The sequence below is a fragment of the Salvelinus alpinus genome, chromosome 23 (assembly GCF_045679555.1).
Source record: "Salvelinus alpinus chromosome 23, SLU_Salpinus.1, whole genome shotgun sequence".
In the NCBI taxonomy this organism is placed as follows: domain Eukaryota; kingdom Metazoa; phylum Chordata; class Actinopteri; order Salmoniformes; family Salmonidae; genus Salvelinus; species Salvelinus alpinus.
Window position 1 is genome coordinate 8,135,042 of NC_092108.1, and position 24,833 is coordinate 8,159,874.

Here is a 24,833-nt window from a genome sequence, read left to right on the forward strand (position 1 = left end):
TTACCCAGAAAGACTCTCAGCTGTAATCGCTCTTAGAGATTTACCCAGAAAGACTCTCAGCTCTTAGAGACTTACCCAGAAAGACTCACAGCTCTTAGAGACTTACCCAGAAAGACTCTCAGCTCTTAGAGATTTACCCAGAAAGACTCACAGCTCTTAGAGACTTACCCAGAAAGACTCTCAGCTCTTAGAGACTTACCCAGAAAGACTCTCAGCTCTTAGAGACTTACCCAGAAAGACTCACAGCTCTTAGAGACTTACCCAGAAAGACTCTCAGCTCTTAGAGACTTACCCAGAAAGACTCTCAGCTGTAATCGCTGCCAAAGGTGATTCTATAAAGTATTGACTCAGGGGATTGAATACTTACGTAAATGAGATATTTCTGTATTTCATTTTTAATACATTTGCAAAAATGTCTAAAAACATGTTTTCACTTGGTCATTATGGGGTATTGTGTGTAGATTGGTGTCATTTAAAAAAATAAAAAATGTAATCTATTTTGAATTCAGGCTGTAACACAATGTGGAATAAGTCAAGGGGTGCTACTACTTTCTGAAGACATTGTAGCAAACACACACACACACACACACACACACACACACACACACACACACACACACACACACACACACACACACACACACACACACACACACACACACACACACACACACACACACACACACACACACACACACACACACACACACTGCATTTTCTTCCAAACGGATGCTGCTTCAATCAGCAGACGAGTAATGGCGTGATTTGGAAGTGAAATTAGTTTTAGAGAGGCGAGCAGGGAAATGTCCCACAAAACAGATTTATGCTTCATCTCCCTTCCGTCGGCACGACGACCACGCAGCCAACCGCCCGTAGAGCTGTAAAACATTTATTTATATATTTAAGAGCTAAACGGTGGCGGTGGCGACGTCCTAGGCTTTACTACAAAAAGAGAAATAAGGCGTAAATAGATATGGATCATATAACAACGAGGAGGAGGAGCTGAACATTATAGAACAATTAAAAACACTATGCTGATTAGCATAATATTATGTTCCAGGGAGAAACTACACAACCACGTTTCATAATCAACATATCTACACAGTCAGGCTTCCCCAAAGAGATTGGCAATGACAAACTACAAGGTACTCTGTTTTCCTTGGACTTCTCCGTGTTATCTATGCTATTCAGAGAATCTGAGCAATACATGACTGAACGTTTGGTCATGTATGTGTGTGGCTTACCTGAGCTCTAATAATGACTAGAGTGTATCGGGACACTGAGCTCTAATAATGACTAGAGTGTATCAGGACACTGAGCTCTAATAATGACTAGAGTGTATCGGGACACTGAGCTCTAATAATGACTAGAGTGTATCAGGACACTGAGCTCTAATAATGACTAGAGTGTATCAGGACACTGAGCTCTAATAATGACTAGAGTGTATCGGGACACTGAGCTCTAATAATGACTAGAGTGTATCGGGACACTGAGCTCTAATAATGACTAGAGTGTATCAGGACACTGAGCTCTAATAATGACTAGAGTATATCAGGACACTGAGCTCTAATAATGACTAGAGTGTATCAGGACACTGAGCTCTAATAATGACTAGAGTGTATCGGGACACTGAGCTCTAATAATGACTAGAGTGTATCAGGACACTGAGCTCTAATAATGACTAGAGTGTATCGGGACACTGAGCTCTAATAATGACTAGAGTGTATCAGGACACTGAGCTCTAATAATGACTAGAGTGTATCAGGACACTGAGCTCTAATAATGACTAGAGTGTATCGGGACACTGAGCTCTAATAATGACTAGAGTGTATCGGGACACTGAGCTCTAATAATGACTAGAGTGTATCAGGACACTGAGCTCTAATAATGACTAGAGTATATCAGGACACTGAGCTCTAATAATGACTACAGTGTATCAGGACACTGAGCTCTAATAATGACTAGAGTGTATCGGGACACTGAGCTCTAATAATGACTAGAGTGTATCAGGACACTGAGCTCTAATAATGACTAGAGTGTATCGGGACACTGAGCTCTAATAATGACTAGAGTGTATCAGGACACTGAGCTCTAATAATGACTAGAGTGTATCAGGACACTGAGCTCTAATAATGACTAGAGTGTATCAGGACACTGGGCTCTAATAATGACTAGAGTGTATCAGGACACTGAGCTCTAATAATGACTAGAGTGTATCGGGACACTGAGCTCTAATAATGACTAGAGTGTATCAGGACACTGAGCTCTAATAATGACTAGAGTGTATCAGGACACTGAGCTCTAATAATGACTAGAGTATATCAGGACACTGAGCTCTAATAATGACTAGAGTGTATCGGGACACTGAGCTCTAATAATGACTAGAGTGTATCGGGACACTGAGCTCTAATAATGACTAGAGTATATCGGGACACTGAGCTCTAATAATGACTAGAGTGTATCGGGACACTGAGCTCTAATAATGACTAGAGTGTATCAGGACACTGAGCTCTAATAATGACTAGAGTGTATCAGGACACTGGGCTCTAATAATGACTAGAGTGTATCAGGACACTGAGCTCTAATAATGACTAGAGTGTATCGGGACACTGAGCTCTAATAATGACTAGAGTGTATCAGGACACTGAGCTCTAATAATGACTAGAGTGTATCGGGACACTGAGCTCTAATAATGACTAGAGTGTATCAGGACACTGAGCTCTAATAATGACTAGAGTGTATCAGGACACTGAGCTCTAATAATGACTAGAGTGTATCAGGACACTGAGCTCTAATAATGACTAGAGTGTATCAGGACACTGGGCTATAATAATGACTAGAGTGTATCGGGACACTGAGCTCTAATAATGACTAGAGTGTATCGGGACACTGGGCTCTAATAATGACTAGAGTGTATCGGGACACTGAGCTCTAATAATGACTAGAGTGTATCGGGACACTGGGCTCTAATAATGACTAGAGTGTATCAGGACACTGAGCTGTCATAACACTGCTGATCCCTCAACACCAGCTCTGCCCGTCATCTCTTCACCTCACTTGTCCTATCCTCACCCCTCCTCTCCCCTCCTCACCTCTCCTCACCTGTCTCTTGGTTGACAGTAGCCCACGTGACGATGTGTCACATGACCTCCAGGTCCGAGGGCCCTAGTTCAGAGCGACGGTCGGATAATGTCCAGAGATGAATCATCATGAGGGTAGATTACACGACTAAGACCAGACATTACTTCCTTGGGTAATAAGACATTTTTCGAAAAGCAATAACAAATACTTTTTGCAGTCTTAATACAAATTCTTAATACAATTTAAGTCACTGGAGAATAGCAGCAAAACAACGGCTTTTATAATTCAATAATTCAAGTGTTCCTCATAACGATGGCAAAAAAAGTTTTTACGTTTCGTATTGAGTGTGTATCCAGCAGTCACATGCCGATCGTAATGTAGAGACGATGTGTCCGAGCCCGTTCGCCGTCCCAGACATTGATCTGTGATGGTAAGCACTGTCTGTTATGTCTCGCCCGGGAACAAGACGCGTAGACGAAGGCGATCCATTATAGTGCTAAACGTCCATTACGCACGCACGCACGCACGCACGCACGCACGCACGCACGCACGCACGCACGCACGCACGCACGCACGCACGCACGCACGCACGCACGCACACACACACACACACACACACACACACACACACACACACACACACACACACACACACACGCAGTCACACACACATGCACTAAACGTCAACTAAACCATCCGTCGTCCCTCCAAATCACCCACTAATGGGAAATCTTGTTTCAACAGAGAAATCCATACCTTTCTGTTGTTAACTACATTTGAGGGTTCCACCGGGGACTATAGAGTAAGTGATTTATGAAAAGAATTGGAACAGACAAAGAGGAAAAGATGAGATGTTAGAATGCAAGGATAAAAGCTCCGAACAGATTCTCTACCAGTCTTTGAGTCTCAATCGGCCCTGTAAAAAACGTTGAGAAGCAACAGACCGACCGCTTATTGGTTGTTAGGAAACCAAGGCTACAGGATCAGGAGTGAAACCGTTACCAGTGTGTTTGAGTGTCGGTATGACTCGCATTGCAAAGAAGAAAAAAAGTTACAAGAGGCTCAGCTTAAAATCTCCCGACAACGCCCTAAAGGACAGGAGGAGTGACCGAGTGTTTGTTTGAACAAATAAACCAATCAAATACCAGAAGAAACAAACAACAGAGCCAATAAACCAATCAAATAACAGAACAAACAAACAACAGAGCCAATAAACCAATCAAATAACAGAAGAAACAAACAACAGAGCCAGTGGTTAGAACAGGTAGCCTAGTGTTTAGAGCGTTGGACTAGTAACCGAAAGGTTGCAAGTTCAAATCCCTGAGCTGACAAGGTAAAAATCTGTCGTTCTGCCCCTGAACAAGGCAGTTAAACCCACTGTTCCCCGGTAGGCTGTCATTGAAAATAAGAATTTGTTCTTAACTGACTTGCCTAGTTAAATAAAGGGCTGGGCGATATGGCCTAAAAATCATCTCTCTATTATTTCAAACTTATGGCCGATTTACGATATATATATATATTTAAAAAAAAAAAATTATGTTTTCTCTAAATAAGCTTTGTTGTACAATTAAAAAGGTCAAACACACTGCATTTCAGACAGTCAGCAATAATCTAATGAATTCAGGGATTGTGAAGTTACACCTAGACTGAATATAAGTCTTCCACAAATTGAACCATTAAAAAAAAAAAAATAATCACTGACCTGGCTTTCAAGTCTCTCTATGAAAATACCCCTTTATGTTACGAATTTAACTAGAAACGTGCATAATGCACATTCACTAATAATGACTAACTTATTGTACGTATTACAGAACACGAACGCCGGTCTCATTAACAATCTCTCAAGAACAAGCCGACGTCCTAGTGAGTAGCCAGCTAATCTTTATATTTAAACTTTAGCCAACTCTGATCTATTTTCTAGCTAACAAAGTAAAACAGTTTAATTGTTATGAACACACCCTTCTGTCTGTCTGTCTGTCTCCTACTGTTTGAACAGCATGCTAGCCTGTCCACTTTGTTGAGACGTTCAAATCAAATGAACTACAGTGATCCCTCGCCACTTCGCGGTTCACTTATCGCGGATTCGCTATTTCGCGGATTTTCATAATGCATTTTTTATTTTTTTTTGGTGCATTGTGCTCTGCATTCTGATTCGCTAAAAACTCACTCCCGCTTCTTGTATCAAAACATGCTACGAATTGTGCTATCATTTTGTCGTCTCGTGCAGTTATGTGTACGTACATAAAACAGCTTGGCAAATTTACATTAAGTTGGCCAGGAAGGAAGGAAGGACTAACGCTTGGTCGCTTAGCAACCATGGTGCGAATGGCCACTGAACTTAAGCGAGTAGCTGAGGAATGGGACCCTTTGATGAGCCGTTCATTACAGTTCTCCAACGTAATCGATGGTGGCATGTCGGTGTACAAGGATCTTTTTGCAAAGAAGAAAAAAGAGCGACAACAGCTGCCTATCACTATGCTCTTCTCCCGAACAAACACACCTGCACCGCGGGCTTCAGAAGAAGAGAACACTGCAGAGCGCAGTCAGGATGCAGCGGCCCAGTCTGAAGAGCAGTGAAACGGCCTACACGTGAGTCACTGTATTTGTATACATGTAATAGTTGCTAATTGTAAAAAAAAAAGAAGTTTTCTATTTCGCGGATTTCACTTATCGCGGGTCATTTTCGGAACGTAACCCCCGCGATAAACGAGGGATTACTGTATCTTATTTCTCAGAATGAGAAACAATTCCTGTGATTTATACGTATTGCACATGTATAAAACACAGCCATTGACAGCTAGTATAACAGTTTAATGGTAAAATGCTGCCAGCGGTAGGTGGTATGTTCATTGATACTCCCGTTTTAGTAGGGTCTGCTCTGCGTGCAAATTTGAGGAGTTGAGACATGAAAAGGATATCGCTAGAAAAGTTAACTCCTCCTCTATTACAGTCAAATAATGTCTCAATGTGTTTTGGCGTCCATATAAGCGATTCTGTTGGATCAAACCTCAAAATGCAAAAAAAAAATATCATTAATTTGAATACATGTTATTTTTGTTAATATTCCAAATGCCAGTATCGCAAGTATCAAGTTATTCAACGTTTTGTTTGTATGAGAGTTTAATGTCAGCTTGTTCTCATGTTGTCTTAGTAGTCTCGTGTCCATCGCTCCTTCTGTGCTGTGTGCACCTTCCTATTTACACACCCACCAAGCCCCTCCCCCTGCCATTCACACCAACAGAAGATGACAGATCACTTCCTCCTCTCTGACAAGTCCTAGGGCCCATAGTGCTCTGGTCAAAAGTAGTGCACTATGTCAGGAATAAGGTGGGACTTGGGACAGTCAAAAGTTATTTCCTGAGTCGACCAAGTTATTTCCTGAGTCGACCAAGTTATTTCCTGAGTCAGCCAAGTTATTTCCTGAGTCGACCAAGTTATTTCCTGAGTCGACCAAGTTATTTCCTGAGTCGACCAAGTTATTTCCTGAGTCGACCAAGTTATTTCCTGAGTCGACCAAGTTATTTCCTGAGTCGACCAAGTTATTTCCTGAGTCGACCAAGTTATTTCCTGAGTCGACCAAGTTATTTCCTGAGTCGACCAAGTTATTTCCTGAGTCGACCAAGTTATTTCCTGAGTCGACCAAGTTATTTCCTGAGTCAACCAAGTTATTTCCTGTCGACCAAGTTATTTTCTCAGAGCCAACTAACGGTCAGACCATGGACTCTATAACCACCCCACAGTGGCATGGCTGAGACTGAGTCGTAAAACATGGAATGCAGATACCAAGAAGTCAGGCTCAGAGGATAAGACAAGAAACCGGTCAGCAGGTAGCTGGTTACTGGTAGTGTTGGACCAAATCAAATTGTATTTGTCACATGTGCCGAATACAACAGTGAAATGCTTCCAGTAAACCGAAAGGTCGCTGGTTCGAATCCCAGAGCAGACTTATGTGCCCTTGAGTGAAGCACTAAACCCAAACTGTTCCTGTAAGTCGCAACACGTTGTCATTCTCACATGTTTGTGTTTCTGTTTCCCTGCCCATGGGTTCCAACAGGCTAGTCCACAGGTTTGTGGTTAGTGAATGATTAACTAAGAGAAGTGAGAGTGAGGTTCTTAGCCTGTCTCAGATTAGGAATCACATGTAGTGATATAAAAGGAAAAACTGATCCTAGATTCTACTCCGTAACTTTTTGTGAATACAGAGCCTGATTTGGCCAGGCCAGGAGGACAGAGGAGGCGTTCAGTTCTCTCTGACTGGGAGGGAGAACACACCATGGGGAAATGTGGTCTTTTCATGCCAAACAAAGCAAGACAGACATGTTGTCTTTACACAGTGTGCCCTGAGAGCTTAAGACAGCTCTGGTGGAACAGGACAAGCTGCTAAAAGGATATTTGGTATTTTTTTCTCTCTCTCTCTCTCTCTTTTCATTCCGTCCGTGACACACTGCCTAGTGTTGAGCAACAGGCTTATATTGAGCAACACCTGCTGCCATTACTCTGCTAAGCTAATGCTATAAACATGCTATTGAGAAATTGTTTTATAACATAGGCCTAAGTGTAAAAAATATATAAATGTATCATATCAAATAGGTCTAATTGTTGGGGGGGGGATTCCTGATTACTCAGGAAACCCCATCTCAGTGCTCGAGGCGTCACTACAGACCCTGGTTCGGTTCCAGGCTGTATCACAACCGGCCGTGATCGGGAGCCCCATAGGTCAGCACACAATTTGCCCTTGCGTCGTCCGGGTTTAGGGTTTGGCCAGGGTTTGACCAGGGTTTGGCCAGGGTTTGACCAGGGTTTGGCCAGGGTTTGACCAGGGTTTGGCCGTCATTGTAAATAACAACCTGTTCTTACCTGACTTGCCTTAGTTAAATAAAAGTTTCAAGTAAAACAAATAAAAGGTAAAACACTTTGCCAACACAATGTAAAGAGACAGAAATCCACCAATATATCTGCTATTTCATTACTCTGCTAAAGATTCTACAGAGAACAAGCTCAAAAAAGCCCAACAGAATATAGACCAAAGCTGTTTGAGAAAAAAATACTGATTTCCATTGAACACTCACACCTAAAACTAACACACACTATTTAACCAGCCTAACCCTTGGACAACGCTAACCTTTCCCGGATAATCATGTGGGCTAAGCCTACATTTTAAATGAAAACACTGTGCCTAGCCTAAACCAGGAACCGTTTTAAAGCTTTCAAAAGCCTTGAATTGGCACTGTTTTTCAAACTCCAGGAAACAGCAGCTCAGAACCCCAGCAGCTCAGAACATCAGCAGCTCAGAACCCCAGCAGCTCAGAACGTCAGCAGCTCAGAACCCCAGCAGCTCAGAACGTCAGCAGCTCAGAACGTCAGCAGCTCAGAACCCCAGCAGCTCAGAATGTCAGCAGCTCAGAACGTCAGCAGCTCAGAACCACAGCAGCTCAGAACCACAGCAGCTCAGAACGTCAGCAGCTCAGAACCACAGCAGCTCAGAACGTCAGCAGCTCAGAACCCCAGCAGCTCAGAACGTCAGCAGCTCAGAACGTCAGCAGCTCAGAACGTCAGCAGCTCAGAACCCCAGCAGCTCAGAACGTCAGCAGCTCAGAACCCCAGCAGCTCAGAACCCCAGCAGCTCAGAACCCCAGCAGCTCAGAACCCCAGCAGCTCAGAACCCCAGCAGCTCAGAACATCAGCAGCTCAGAACATCAGCAGCTCAGAACATCAGCAGCTCAGAACGTCAGCAGCTCAGAACGTCAGCAGCTCAGAACCACAGCAGCTCAGAACCCCAGCAGCTCAGAACGTCAGCAGCTCAGAATGTCAGCAGCTCAGAACCCCAGCAGCTCAGAATGTCAGCAGCTCAGAACCCCAGCAGCTCAGAACGTCAGCAGCTCAGAACGTCAGCAGCTCAGAACGTCAGCAGCTCAGAACGTCAGCAGCTCAGAACCACAGCAGCTCAGAACATCAGCAGCTCAGAACATCAGCAGCTCAGAACGTCAGCAGCTCAGAACCCCAGCAGCTCAGAACGTCAGCAGCTCAGAACCCCAGCAGCTCAGAACGTCAGCAGCTCAGAACGTCAGCAGCTCAGAACGTCAGCAGCTCAGAACCCCAGCAGCTCAGAACGTCAGCAGCTCAGAACCCCAGCAGCTCAGAACCCCAGCAGCTCAGAACATCAGCAGCTCAGAACATCAGCAGCTCAGAACATCAGCAGCTCAGAACCCCAGCAGCTCAGAACATCAGCAGCTCAGAACCCCAGCAGCTCAGAACCCCAGCAGCTCAGAACCCCAGCAGCTCAGAACGTCAGCAGCTCAGAACCCCAGCAGCTCAGAACGTCAGCAGCTCAGAACATCAGCAGCTCAGAACATCAGCAGCTCAGAACATCAGCAGCTCAGAACCCCAGCAGCTCAGAACCTCAGCAGCTCAGAACCCCAGCAGCTCAGAACCCCAGCAGCTCAGAACGTCAGCAGCTCAGAACCCCAGCAGCTCAGAACGTCAGCAGCTCAGAACCCCAGCAGCTCAGAACCCCAGCAGCTCAGAACCTCAGCAGCTCAGAACCCCAGCAGCTCAGAACCCCAGCATCTCAGAACCCCAGCAGCTCAGAACCCCAGCATCTCAGAACCCCAGCAGCTCAGAACCCCAGCAGCTCAGAACCTCAGCAGCTCAGAACCCCAGCATCTCAGAACCCCAGCAGCTCAGAACCCCAGCATCTCAGAACCCCAGCAGCTCAGAACATCAGCAGCTCAGAACATCAGCAGCTCAGAACCACAGCATCTCAGAACCCCAGCAGCTCAGAACCACAGCATCTCAGAACCCCAGCAGCTCAGAACGTCAGCAGCTCAGAACCCCAGCAGCTCAGAACCCCAGCAGCTCAGAACCCCAGCAGCTCAGAACCCCAGCAGCTCAGAACCCCAGCAGCTCAGAACCCCAGCAGCTCAGAACCACAGTAGCTCTTTTTAACTGAAATTCTTGTCGCTGAAACCTTAGCCTGTAAATTGCCAGGGGAGATAAAGTGTGCGTCCCAAAAGGAGCCCTATTCCCAACATAGTGCCCTTCTTTTGACCAGTGCCCTAAGCGCCGTAGAACACTGTGCCATTAGGGACGCAACGAAGGACAACTGGAAAAGCAGGTTATTGGGCCTGAAAGTAGCGCTGCTGTAGACTCCGCGGGTGCCTCACCTTAACAGCGGTAGCTAGGGGACACACCACGAACACGCTATTCAAAGTCCTGTTTTTAAAAAACCAGGGGAGGGCTTGCAGCAGACAGGGTCGTTTACCAGAGAGGCGACCAATAGAACTGAGCCAAGAGAAGGCTAAACTATTGTTTTGGCTTAACAAGCAAGAGTGAACAAGGACAAAAGAAAACGACCACAAAAGAAGAGAGAGAAAATACCTCAGTAGTGAAGAAGGGGGATCACATCAGCCTAGTTCTTTTAGGAGCCAAGTTAACAAGGATCTTTTTACGGGGGATTTTCCTTTTTCGTTCCTATTTTCTTTTTCTCGAATTGACACCTGTGCTGATGGAGGGAAAAACTGAAGTAGACTACTAATTTGCATGTCCAAAGTCTAAGTCTTAGTTGCCATTACCATGTTTTACAACAGAAACATTTAAAATGTCACTTACCTAGATCTATAAAATATTTATTTTTTTATTCCTGTGAGAAACCTTCTTCTGGTAGTTAGTTCCAAGAATGGTCTACCACAAAATCCAAATCCTCCAGAATCCAGGGAAGGTTTAGAGAATCGATAAGGAAAATCCTCCAGAATCCAGTGAAGGTTTAGAGAATCGGTAAGGAAAATCCTCCAGAATCCAGGGAAGGTTTAGAGAATCGTTAAGGAAAATCCTCCAGAATCCAGGGAAGGTTTAGAGAATCGTTAAGGAAAATCCTCCAGAATCCAGTGAAGGTTTAGAGAATCGTTAAGGAAAATCCTCCAGAATCCAGGGAAGGTTTAGAGAATCGTTAAGGAATATCCTCCAGAATCCAGGGAAGGTTTAGAGAATCGTTAAGGAAAATCCTCCAGAATCCAGGGAAGGTTTAGAGAATCGTTAAGGAAAATCCTCCAGAATCCAGGGAAGGTTTAGAGAATCGTTAAGGAAAATCCTCCAGAATCCAGGGAAGGTTTAGAGAATCGTTAAGGAATATCCTCCAGAATCCAGGGAAGGTTTAGAGAATCCTTATAGAACTCCAGTCGCTCTTCTCCCTGTTTAGCTAATCCACAACTAACAGTTCACACCGCTGAAGGAAAAGTTCTCTCTGCTCTCTCTCTCCTTTCTCTCTCTCTCTCTCTCTCTCTCTCTCTCTCTCTCTCTCTCTCTCTCTCTCTCTCTCTCTCTCTCTCTCTCTCTCTCTCTCTCTCTCTCTCTCTCTCTCTCTCTCTCTCTCTCTCTCTCTCTCTCTCTCTCTCTCTCTCTCTCTCTGCTTTCTCTCTCTCTCTCTCTCTCTCTCTCTGCTCTCTCTCTCTCTCTCTGCTCTCTCGCTCTCTCTCTCTGCTCTCTCTCTCTCTGCTCTCTCTCTCCGCAGAGTCTATAGTAGTTTGCAGAGAGACCCTTCAGCACCAAAGGTTGATCACACACTGAGCTGTGTTCACACACAGCCGGGGAGGAGCCAAGGTCCAACCTGCTTAGCTAAACCTGTGATGTCATAGGGTGTCGGATTTCACTGGGAAGAGGGGGGGCAGGAGATGGATTGGCTTCCTGAACTCTGAACAGCAAGAGAGTCGATTGGAGTTTACCTGTTGGAGTTTACCTGTGCACAACGTAAAAGGTTTGGGGTATGTGCGTTTTTACAGATATGGAGAGGATTTCTGTGCAAGTCTGTGAGTGTGAAATAAATACAAGATAAGTAGCTTAAATTATTTACCAGAATTATGTTACAAGGATTTTCAAGGTCTGACTGGGAGATGGCTGTTTAAATGAAAACAGTAAACGCTCAACTAAAACAACATATCCACACAGATAGATCCACTACATAAATCCACACAGATAGATCCACTACATAAATCCACACAGATAGATCCACTACATAAATCCACACAGATAGATCCACTACATAAATCCACACAGATAGATCCACTACATAAATCCACACAGATAGATCCACTTCACATATCCACACAGATAGATCCACTACATAAATCCACACAGATAGATCCACTTCACATATCCACACAGATAGATCCACTACATAAATCCACACAGATAGATCCACTACACAAATCCACACAGATAGATCCACTTCACATATCCACACAGATAGATCCACTACACAAATCCACACAGATAGATCCACTTCACAAATCCACACAGATAGATCCACTACACAAATCCACACAGATAGATCCACTTCACATATCCACACAGATAGATCCACTACACAAATCCACACAGATAGATCCACTACACAAATCCACACAGATAGATCCACTACACAAATCCAATGACATTTTTTTTTTATAGATACAAAAAAAAATGTTCTATTCTACCTCTCTCCCTCCGCTCAGATTTCCGCTAGCCAAGGAAGCTAATCATTCAGAGCAGATGTTCTGGAATGTTTTGTGGGATTTATGACCCCCCCCCCCACCCCCCACACACACACACACCATTCTCTAGGATTTATAACGGGGCTGAGAGGGAGCCTCAGGTGCTGCTTTCTCTTCTCTCTCAGTGATTCCTCACAAAACCCAGACAATAAAAACAAAAAAAAACATGATTTTGGAGGATTTTCCAGAAATGTAATCCATAAAATATTCCTTTGGAGGAAGAATGGTTGACATATATTTGACATTTTGTATTTAAAAGCATAATTGAGAAATAATAAATAAAAGTTGGGATATTTATGACACGTTTGGCCTTGAGTGGTGGTGTGGGTGGGATGCCTCGTGGTCTGACAAACACCGCTCTATCTCTGTCACCTTTGACATCAGATGAGGAAGTGTGTCATCGATGGATGCAGGGGATCGAGACGCCAATGCCGAAAACAGAACAGAACAGAACAGATATCTCTAGTAGCTTAAACTGACAGGTTTTCAAGGGGATGTTTTTATTAACGCTAATTACATTTCTGCGGGGCCTGCAGTGGGGGGGTTTAAAACTTGTTTTATTTCACCTTTATTTTTAACACATCGTAGTGTTTTATCTGTAGATGCTACAAAGCAAACAGTGATGTATCTTCATTTCAATAAACGTCTCTTTAAAAAAATATATATATATGAATTGAATAATATTGAACAATATGAACATGATTATTGGAAATTCTTTTTTTATTTGGGCAAATGTTTCTATCAGTGGAGGCTGGTGGGAGGAGCTATAGGAGGACGGGTTTATTGTACACGTGGTTCCTCTGGACCTTTGAGGAGGAACTTTGTTCACTCAGCTCCGTCATACTGTTTGGAGGCTAGTAGACTGACTGACGTAGCACCATCACTATTTATTTTTCAGAAGAAATTGTGTGTGTGTGTGTGTGTCCCCTTCATATACACAATGTAATACCTTGCAATGAGAAACACGGATATGTACAATACTCCATGACCTGTGTCTTCAGGGTATTGTGGAGAAGGAGGCCCGTTGTCTGTTTAAACAACAAAAACAACAACAAAGACAGAACGCTCACACCAGATACATCAGGCTCTACAGGCCAGAGGTTTCTACAATAGACCAGGAATCTCCCTCTGGCTTCAGTCAAGAGGAGAGACCGGCTGCTAACCCGACCTGGGACTGCATCCACCAAATAATTCCAGAGTATAAGTACTGATCTGTGATCAGGTCGTCCCTGTCCAAAATAATCAGATTTATTATGATCTAAATGGCAAAACTGATCTGGGATCAGGTCGTCCCTGTCCAAAATAATCAGATTCATTATGATCTAAATGGCAAAACTGATCTGGGATCAGGTCGTCCCTGTCCAAAATAATCAGATTCATTATGATCTAAATGGCAAAACTGATCTGGGATCAGGTCGTCCCTGTCCAAAATAATCAGATTCATTATGATCTAAATGGCAAAACTGATCTGGGATCAGGTCGTCCCTGTCCAAAATAATCAGATTCATTATGATCTAAATGGCAAAACTGATCTGGGATCAGGTCGTCCCTGTCCAAAATAATCAGATTCATTATGATCTAAATGGCAACACTGATCTGGGATCAGGTCTTCCCTGTCCAAAATAATCAGATTCATTATGATCTAAATGGCAAAACTGATCTGGGATCAGGTCGTCCCGGTCCAAAATAATCAGATTCATTATAATCTAAATGGCAAAACTGATCTGTGATCAGCACTCCTACTATGTTAATGTGGACCCTGTGTAAACTCCTGGTGTGGCTGTTTACCTTTATGAAAGCTTAGTTTTTTTTTTTACATTGAACCTTTATTTAACTAGGCAAGTCAGTTAAGAACAAATTCTTATTTACAATGACGGCCTACCGGGGAAAAGTGGGTTTAACTGCCTTGTTCAGGGGCAGAACGACAGATTTTTACCTTGTCAGTTGAGGGATTCGAGCTAGCAACCTTTCGGTTACTGACCCAATACCACTAGGCTACCTGCCGCCCCTTTCCTATAGAAAGGTCGGTGTTGTCTAGGAAGGTCTGACCATCCTTTACCCAAATAGACCCAGGGCCATTCCAGGTTGATGAATGTTATACATTATATACGTTGTAGTGACAATAACATTAGATTTGGAAAATATAAAGGCCTGTATATAAATATAGATATAATATAATATATATATAAAGGACTGTAGTCTGGACTTCAAAATACACACATCCATGGTAAATATGAAAGTCATTTAATTAGGGAATCAACTATTTAGTTTATTCACGCTCAGGTTGACTTTCCTGTGGAATTACCCACTAGGGAGTCGGTGAGACTGAAGACCTTGCCTGCCTCAGATAAGAATTGTTCCTCTGTCAAGATCGGTGCAGTCTCAAGGTCCTATATGTTGCGTTGACACGGCCTGATAAAGTACCGTCACGTACATGTGAATTTAGAGTTTGGAGCAGTGTGACCGCTCGTCGGATTCCTTCGTTGTCAGATTTCCACTGTGAATCTGGTAATTCTATATTTGAAGCTCAAACTAGAAACAGCGTCCCACTCAATCTACTGCACCTTCCCTCCAAGGGACTTGGGAAACACCCCCGGTGAAGTCTGGGAATTTATTACATATAACACACACACACACACCGCCCATCCCCCAATCCTTTCAATAGATTTCAAAGGTTGACAAATTCTCCTCCTCCCTTTAGTGAATTCAGAGGCTGACAATCCCCAACCCCGCACCCCAAACACACACAAACAAACAGAGAGAGAGAGAAAGAGAGAGAGAGAACCCGTTTGTAGAGCTAGCTAGCAGTCTCAGTGATTTCACATGGCTTCTCTATGTGCCAAGCAGCAGCGCACACACCACACACGCACGCACGCACGCACGCACGCACGCACGCACGCACGCACGCACGCACGCACGCACGCACGCACGCACGCACGCACGCACGCACGCACGCACGCACACACACACACACACACACACACACACACACACACACACACACACACACACACACACACACACACACACACACACACACACACACACACACACAATTTGTTGCGCAACTCCAGAATCTCTTCTCAGAGTGGATAAGAACATCTGGAAAGTACATATAGCTGAGGATTTTAACGAAGCAAATTTGAGGAAAACACTACCGAAGTTCAACCAACACATTGACTGTAACACTCTCTCTGGTAAAACGTTGGACCACCCCTCCCCCGCACTCTCTTCGGCAAATCTGATCACGACTCCATTTTGCTCCTGCCTTCCTATAGGCAGGAACTCAAACAGGAAGTACCCATTCCAAGGTCTATTCAACGTTGGTCTGATCAATCGGAAGCCACGCTTCAAGATTGTTTTGATCACGAGGACTGGGATATGTTCCCGGGTAGCCTCTGAGAATAACATCGACGAATACACGGATACGGTGATTTAGTTCATCAGGAAGTGTGGATAGAAACCGTGGATAGATGGCAGCATATGTGTAAAACTGAAAGCACGAACACCGGCATTTAACCATGGCAAGGTGACTGGGAATATGCCCGAATACAAACAGTGTAGTTATTCCCTTTGTAAGGCAATCAAACAGGCAAAGTGTCAGTACAGAAACAAAGTGGAATTGCAACTCAACGGCTCAGACACGAGATGTATGTGGCGGGGTCCACAGTCAATCACAGATTACAAAGGGAAAACCAGACACGTCGCGGACACCGACGTCTTGCTTCCGGACAAGCTAAACATCTTCTTCGCTCGCTTTCAGGATAATACAGTGCCACCTTGGACCAGCTAACAAGGACTGCGGGCTCTCCTTCTCCGTGGCTGACGTGAGTAAGACATTTAAGCGTGTTAACCCCAAGGCTGCTGGCCCAGACGGAATCCCTAGCCGCGTCCTCAGAGCATGCGCAGACCAGCGGGCTGGTGTGTTTACGGGCATATTCAAATCGCTCCCTATCCCAGTCTGCTGTCCCCACTTGTTTCAAAATGTCAACCATTGTTCCTGTTCCCAAGAAAGCAAAAGTAACTGAACTAAATGACTATCGCCCCGTAGCACTCAGCTGTCATCATGAAGTGCTTTGAGAGGCTAGTTAAGGATCATATCACCTCTACCTTACCTGACACCCTAGACCCACTCCAATTTGCTTACCGCCCCAATGGATCCACAGACGACCCAATCCTCATCTCACTGCACACTGCCCTATCCCATCTGGACAAAAGGAATACCTGTGTAAGAATGCTGTTCATTGACTATAGCTCAGCATTCAACACCATAGTACCCTCCAAGCTCATCATTAAGCTCAGTGCCCTGGGTCTGAACACCGCCCTGACCACCTGACGGGCCGCCCCCAGGTGGTGAAGGTAGGAAACAACACCTCCACTTCGCTGATCCTCAACACTGGGGCCCCACAAGGGTGCGTGCTCAGCACCCTCCTGTACTCCCTGTTCACCCATGACTGCGTGGCCATGCACACCTCCAACTCAATCATCAAGTTTACAGACGACACAACAGTAGTAGGCCTGATTACCAACAATGACGAGACCTCTCACCCAACGTCAACAAAACAAAGGAGCTGATCATGGACTTCAGGAAACAGCAGAGAGAGCACCTCCCCTATCTACAGAAGGTGGAAAGCTTCAAGTTCCTCAGCGTTCACATCACTGACAATCTGAAATGGTTCACCCACACAGACAGTGTGGTGAAGAAGGCGCAACAGCAAAATAAACAAAATACTAATTTGGCTTGGCCCCTAAAACCCTCACAAACTTTTACAGATGCACAATTGAGAGCATCCTGTCGAGCTGTATCACCGCCTGGTACGGCAACTGCTCCGCCCACAACCGAAAGCCTCTCCAGAGGGTAGTGAGGTCTGGCCAACACATCACCGGGGGCAAACTACCTGCCCCCGACACCACCCGATGTCACAGGAAGGTCATAAAGATCATCAAGTTCAACAACCACCCGAGCCAATGCCTGTTCACCCCGCTATCATCCAGAAGGCGAGGTCAGTACAGGTGCATCAAAGCTGGGACCGAGAGACTGAAAAACAGCTTCTATCTCAAGGCCATCAGACTGTTAAATAGCCATCACTAACCGGCTTCCACCAGGTTACTCAACCCTGCACCTGAAAAACAGCTTCTATCTCATGACCATTAGACTGTTTATCTTGGCCAGGTCGCAGTTGTAAATGAGAACTTGTTCTCAACTAGCCTACCTGGTTAAATAAAGGTGAGATAAAACAAATATTTAAAAAAAGACTGTTATATAGCGATCAATAACCGGCTTCTCAACCCTCCACCTTAGAGGCTGCAGCCTCATATACATAGACATGGAATCACTGGCCACTTTAATAATGGATCACTAGTCACTTTAATCATGTTTACATAATGCTTTACTCATCTCATACGTACCTTACCAGTCAAAAGTTTGGGCGTTACTCATTCCAAGGTTCTTCTTTATTTTTACTATTTTCTACATTGTAGAATAATACTGAAGACATCAAAACTATGAAATAACACATATGGAATCATGTAGTAACCAAAAAAAGTGTTAAACAAATCAAAATATATTTTATATTTGAGATTCTTCAAAGTAGCCACCCTTTGCCTTGATGGCAGCTTTGCAAACTTTTGGAAAATTATGGTTTGATTTGTGTAACACTTTTTTTGGTTACTACATTATTACATATGTGTAATTTCATAGTTTTGATGTATATACTGTATTCTATTCTACTGTATTTTAGTCAATGCCACTCCGACACTGCTCAATCTAATATTTATATATTTCTTAATACCATTCTTTCATTTAGATTAGTGTGTATTGTTGTGTATTGTTAGATATTACTGCACTGTTGGAGCTGGAAAACAAGCATTTCACTACATCCACAATAACATCTGGTAAACATGTGTATGTGACCAATAACATTTGATTTGGTTAGACTTTTTGTCAACACAGCAGGAGACACAGTAGTCAACACAGCAGGAGACACAGTAGTCAACACAGCAGGAGACACAGCAGGAGACACAGTAGTCAACACAGCAGGAGACACAGCACGAGACAAAGTAGTCAACACAGCAGGAGACACAGCACGAGACAAAGTAGTCAACACAGCAGGAGACACAGTAGGAGACACAGTAGTCAACACAGCAGGAGACACAGCAGGAGACACAGTAGTCAACACAGCAGGAGACACAGCACGAGACAAAGTAGTCAACACAGCAGGAGACACAGTAGGAGACACAGTAGTCAACACAGCAGGAGACACAGCAGGAGACACAGTAGTCAACACAGCAGGAGACACAGCACGAGACAAAGTAGTCAACACAGCAGGAGACACAGTAGGAGACAAAGTAGTCAACACAGCAGGAGACACAGTAGGAGACACAGTAGTCAACACAGCAGGAGACACAGCAGGAGACACAGTAGTCAACACAGCAGGAGACACAGTAGGAGACACAGTAGGAGACACAGCAGGAGACACAGCAGGAGACACAGTAGTCAACACAGCAGGAGACACAGTAGGAGACACAGAAGGAGACACAGTAGTCAACACAGCAGGAGACACAGTAGGAGACACAGTAGGAGACACAGTAGTCAACACAGCAGGAGACACAGTAGGAGACACAGTAAGAGACACAGTAGGAGACACAGCAGGAGACACAGCAGGAGACACAGTAGTCAACACAGCAGGAGACACAGCAGGAGACACAGCAGGAGACACAGTAGGAGACACAGTAGTCAACACAGCAGGAGACACAGTAGGAGACACAGTAGTCAACACAGCAGGAGACACAGTAGGAGACACAGTAGTCAACACAGCAGGAGACACAGTAGGAGACACAGTAGGAGACACAGCAGGAGACACAGCAGGAGACACAGTAGTCAACACAGCAGGAGACACAGTAGGAGACACAGAAGGAGACACAGTAGTCAACACAGCAGGAGACACAGTAGGAGACACAGTAGGAGACACAGTAGTCAACACAGCAGGAGACACAGTAGGAGACACAGTAAGAGACACAGTAGGAGACACAGTAGTCAACACAGCAGGAGACACAGCAGGAGACACAGTAGTCAACACAGCAGGAGACACAGCAGGAGACACAGCAGGAGACACAGTAGTCGACACAGCAGGAGACACAGTAGGAGACACAGTAGGAGACACAGCACAGTAGGAGACACAGTAGTCAACACAGCAGGAGACACAGCAGGAGACACAGTAGTCAACACAGCAGGAGACACAGCAGGAGACACAGCAGGAGACACAGTAGTCGACACAGCAGGAGACACAGTAGGAGACACAGTAGGAGACACAGCAGGAGACACAGTAGGAGACACAGTAGGAGACACAGCAGGAGACACAGTAGGAGACACATTAGTCAACACAGCAGGAGACACAGTAGGAAACACAGCAGGAGACACAGTAGGAGACACAGTAGGAGACACAGTAGGAGACACAGTAGTCAACACAGCAGGAGACACAGTAGTCAACACAGCAGGAGACACAGTAGGAGACACAGTAGTCAACACAGCAGGAGACACAGTAGGAGACACAGTAGTCAACACAGCAGGAGACACAGTAGGAGACACAGTAGGAGACACAGCAGGAGACACAGCAGGAGACACAGTAGTCAACACAGCAGGAGACACAGTAGGAGACACAGAAGGAGACACAGTAGTCAACACAGCAGGAGACACAGTAGGAGACACAGTAGGAGACACAGTAGTCAACACAGCAGGAGACACAGTAGGAGACACAGTAAGAGACACAGTAGGAGACACAGTAGTCAACACAGCAGGAGACACAGCAGGAGACACAGTAGTCAACACAGCAGGAGACACAGCAGGAGACACAGCAGGAGACACAGTAGGAGACACAGTAGTCAACACAGCAGGAGACACAGTAGGAGACACAGTAGTCAACACAGCAGGAGACACAGTAGGAGACACAGTAGTCAACACAGCAGGAGACACAGTAGGAGACACAGTAGGAGACACAGCAGGAGACACAGCAGGAGACACAGTAGTCAACACAGCAGGAGACACAGTAGGAGACACAGAAGGAGACACAGTAGTCAACACAGCAGGAGACACAGTAGGAGACACAGTAGGAGACACAGTAGTCAACACAGCAGGAGACACAGTAGGAGACACAGTAAGAGACACAGTAGGAGACACAGTAGTCAACACAGCAGGAGACACAGCAGGAGACACAGTAGTCAACACAGCAGGAGACACAGCAGGAGACACAGCAGGAGACACAGTAGTCGACACAGCAGGAGACACAGTAGAAGACACAGTAGGAGACACAGCAGGAGACACAGTAGGAGACACAGTAGGAGACACAGCAGGAGACACAGTAGGAGACACATTAGTCAACACAGCAGGAGACACAGTAGGAAACACAGCAGGAGACACAGTAGGAGACACAGTAGGAGACACAGTAGGAGACACAGTAGGAGACACAGTAGTCAACACAGCAGGAGACACAGTAGTCAACACAGTAGTCAACACAGCAGGAGACACAGTAGGAGACACAGTAGTCAACACAGCAGGAGACACAGCAGGAGACACAGTAGTCAACACAGCAGGAGACACAGTAGGAGACACAGAAGGAGACACAGTAGTCAACACAGCAGGAGACACAGTAGGAGACACAGTAGGAGACACAGTAGTCAACACAGCAGGAGACACAGTAGGAGACACAGTAAGAGACACAGTAGGAGACACAGTAGTCAACACAGCAGGAGACACAGCAGGAGACACAGTAGTCAACACAGCAGGAGACACAGCAGGAGACACAGCAGGAGACACAGTAGTCGACACAGCAGGAGACACAGTAGGAGACACAGTAGGAGACACAGCAGGAGACACAGTAGGAGACACAGTAGGAGACACAGCAGGAGACACAGTAGGAGACACATTAGTCAACACAGCAGGAGACACAGTAGGAAACACAGCAGGAGACACAGTAGGAGACACAGTAGGAGACACAGTAGGAGACACAGTAGGAGACACAGTAGTCAACACAGCAGGAGACACAGTAGTCAACACAGTAGTCAACACAGCAGGAGACACAGTAGGAGACACAGTAGGAGACACAGCAGGAGGCAGTAGTCAACACAGCAGGAGACACAGTAGGAGAAACAGTAGGAGACACAGTAGGAGACACAGCAGGAGACACATTAGTCAACACAGCAGGAGACACAGTAGGAAACACAGTAGGAGACACAGCAGGAGACACAGTAGGAGACACAGCAGGAGACACAGAAGGAGACACAGTAGGAGACACAGTAGTCAACACAGCAGGAGACACAGTAGTCAACACAGCAGGAGACACAGTAATCAACACAGCAGGAGACACAGTAGGAGACACAGTAGGAGACACATTAGTCAACACAGTAGTCAACACAGCAGGAGACACAGTAGGAGACACAGTAGGAGACACAGTAGGAGACACAGTAGGAGACAGAGCAGGAGACACAGTAGTCAACACAGCAGGAAACACAGTAGTCAAGACAGCAGGAGACACAGTAGGAGACACAGTAGGAGACACAGTAGGATACACAGTAGGAGACACAGTAGGAGACACAGTAGTCAAGACAGTAGGAGACACAGTAGGAGACACAGTAGGATACACAGTAGGATACACAGTAGTAGACACAGTAGGAGACACAGTAGTCAAGACAGTAGGAGACACAGTAGGAGAAACAGTAGGAGACACAGTAGGAGACACAGTAGTAGACACAGTAGGAGACACAGTAGTCAAGACAGTAGGAGACACAGTAGGAGAAACAGTAGGAGACACAGTAGGAGACACAGTAGGAGACAGAGCAGGAGACACAGTAGTCAACACAGCAGGAAACACAGTAGTCAAGACAGCAGGAGACACAGTAGGAGACACAGTAGGAGACACAGTAGGATACACAGTAGGAGACACAGTAGGAGACACAGTAGTCAAGACAGTAGGAGACACAGTAGGAGACACAGTAGGATACACAGCAGGAGACACAGTAGTCAACACAGTAGGAGACACAGTAGTCAACACAGTAGTCAACACAGCAGGAGACACAGTAGGAGACACAGTAGGAGACACAGTAGTCAAGACAGTAGGATACACAGCAGGAGACACAGTAGTCAACACAGTAGTCAACACAGCAGGAGACACAGTAGTCAACACAGTAGGAGACACAGTAGGAGACACAGTAGGAGACACAGTAGGAGACACAGTAGTCAAGACAGCAGGAGACACAGTAGGAGACACAGCAGGAGACACAGTAGTCAACACAGTAGTCAACACAGCAGGAGACACAGCAGGAGACACAGTAGTCAACACAGTAGTCAACACAGCAGGAGACACAGCAGGAGACACAGCAGGAGACACAGTAGTCAACACAGCAGGAGACACAGTAGGAGACACATTAGTCAACACAGCAGGAGACACAGTAGTCAACACAGCAGGAGACACATTAGTCAACACAGCAGGAGACACAGTAGTCAACACAGTATGAGACACAGTAGGAGACACAGCAGGAGACACAGTAGGAGACACAGTAGTCAACACAGTAGGAGACACAGTAGTCAACACAGTAGGAGACACAGTAGGAGACACAGCAGGAGACACAGTAGTCAACACAGTAGTCAACACAGCAGGAGACACAGTAGGAGACACAGTAGTCAACACAGTAGGAGACACAGTAGTCAACACAGCAGGAGACACAGTAGGAGACACATTAGTCAACACAGTAGGAGACACAGCAGGAGACACAGCAGGAGACACAGTAGGAGACACAGTAGAAGACACAGCAGGAGACACAGTAGGAGACACAGTAGGAGACACAGTAGTCAACACAGCAGGAGACTCAGTAGGAGACACATTAGTCAACACAGTAGTCAACACAGTAGGAGACACAGCAGGAGACACAGCAGGAGACACAGTAGGAAACATAGCAGGAGACACAGTAGTCAACACAGCAGGAGACACAGTAAGAGACACAGTGGGAGACACAGTAAGAGACACAGTAAGAGACACAGTAGGAGACACAGTAAGAGACACAGTAGGAGACACAGTAAGAGACACAGTAAGAGACACAGTAAGAGACACAGTAATGACACAGCATATTTGAATGGCTCATTACAGGAAGGAGGGATGACGGTGAGGGAAGGAGGGATGTAGGGAAGGAGGGATGATGGTGAGGGAAGGAGGGATGTAGGGAAGGAGGGATGATGGTGAGGGAAGAGAGGGATGTAGGGAAGGAGGGATGATGGTGAGGGAAGGAGGGATGTAGGGAAGGAGGGATGATTGTGAGGGAAGGAGGGATGTAGGGAAGGAGGGATGATGGTGAGGGAAGAGAGGGATGTAGGGAAGGAGGGATGATGGTGAGGGAAGGAGGGATGTAGGGAAGGAGGGATGATGGTGAGGGAAGGAGGGATGTAGGGAAGGAGGGATGATGGTGAGGGAAGAGAGGGATGTAGGGAAGGAGGGATGATGGTGAGGGAGGGAGGGATGTAGGGAAGGGGGGATGATGGTGAGGGAAGGAGGGATGTAGGGAAGGAGGGATGATGGTGAGGGAAGAGAGGGATGTAGGGAAGGAGGGATGATGGTGAGGGAAGGAGGGATGTAGGGAAGGGGGGATGATGGTGAGGGAAGAGAGGGATGTAGGGAAGGAGGGATGATGGTGAGGGAAGAGAGGGATGTAGGGAAGGAGGGATGATGGTGAGGGAAGGAGGGATGTAGGGAAGGGGGGATGATGGTGAGGGAAGAGAGGGATGTAGGGAAGGAGGGATGATGGTGAGGGAAGGAGGGATGTAGGGAAGGGGGGATGATGGTGAGGGAAGGAGGGATGTAGGGAAGGAGGGATGATGGTGAGGGAAGAGAGGGATGTAGGGAAGGAGGGATGATGGTGAGGGAAGGAGGGATGTAGGGAAGGGGGGATGATGGTGAGGGAAGAGAGGGATGTAGGGAAGGAGGGATGATGGTGAGGGAAGAGAGGGATGTAGGGAAGGAGGGATGTAGGGAAGGAGGGATGTAGGGAAGGAGGGATGTAGGGAAGGAGAGATGTAGGGAAGGAGGGATGTAGGGAAGGAGGCATGACGGTGAGGGAAGAGATTCATTCAGAACAGGTCTACAGTTTATGGGAATAATATCTGAGTGGATAAAAACATATTAACAGACCTGAAAACAGAGGAGGGAGATTCAACGCGATTGGAAAAACAACAAGTCACTCAAA

The 24,833-nt window shown here is 45.8% G+C and overlaps 1 protein-coding gene across 20 annotated transcripts in view; it reads right to left on the reverse strand.

Annotated features, from left to right (window-relative positions):
- Nucleotides 1-24,833, reverse strand: part of LOC139550147 (receptor-type tyrosine-protein phosphatase F) — a 498,277-nt gene that overhangs the window by 336,784 nt on the left and 136,660 nt on the right. For 12 of the 20 annotated variants that reach the window (XM_071360817.1, XM_071360813.1, XM_071360810.1 and 9 more), the window contains exon 2: nucleotides 24,779-24,833. This exon is cut by the window's right edge and continues 91 nt beyond it. The exons of 1 other annotated variant lie outside the window; for it this stretch is intronic. The gene's annotated coding sequence lies outside the window, so the exon portion shown is untranslated. Of the gene's footprint in view, nucleotides 1-10,689; nucleotides 11,659-24,778 lie in introns of those variants that run through there. 7 more of the 20 variants (XM_071360824.1, XM_071360826.1, XM_071360820.1 and 4 more) reach the window with 1 other exon arrangement.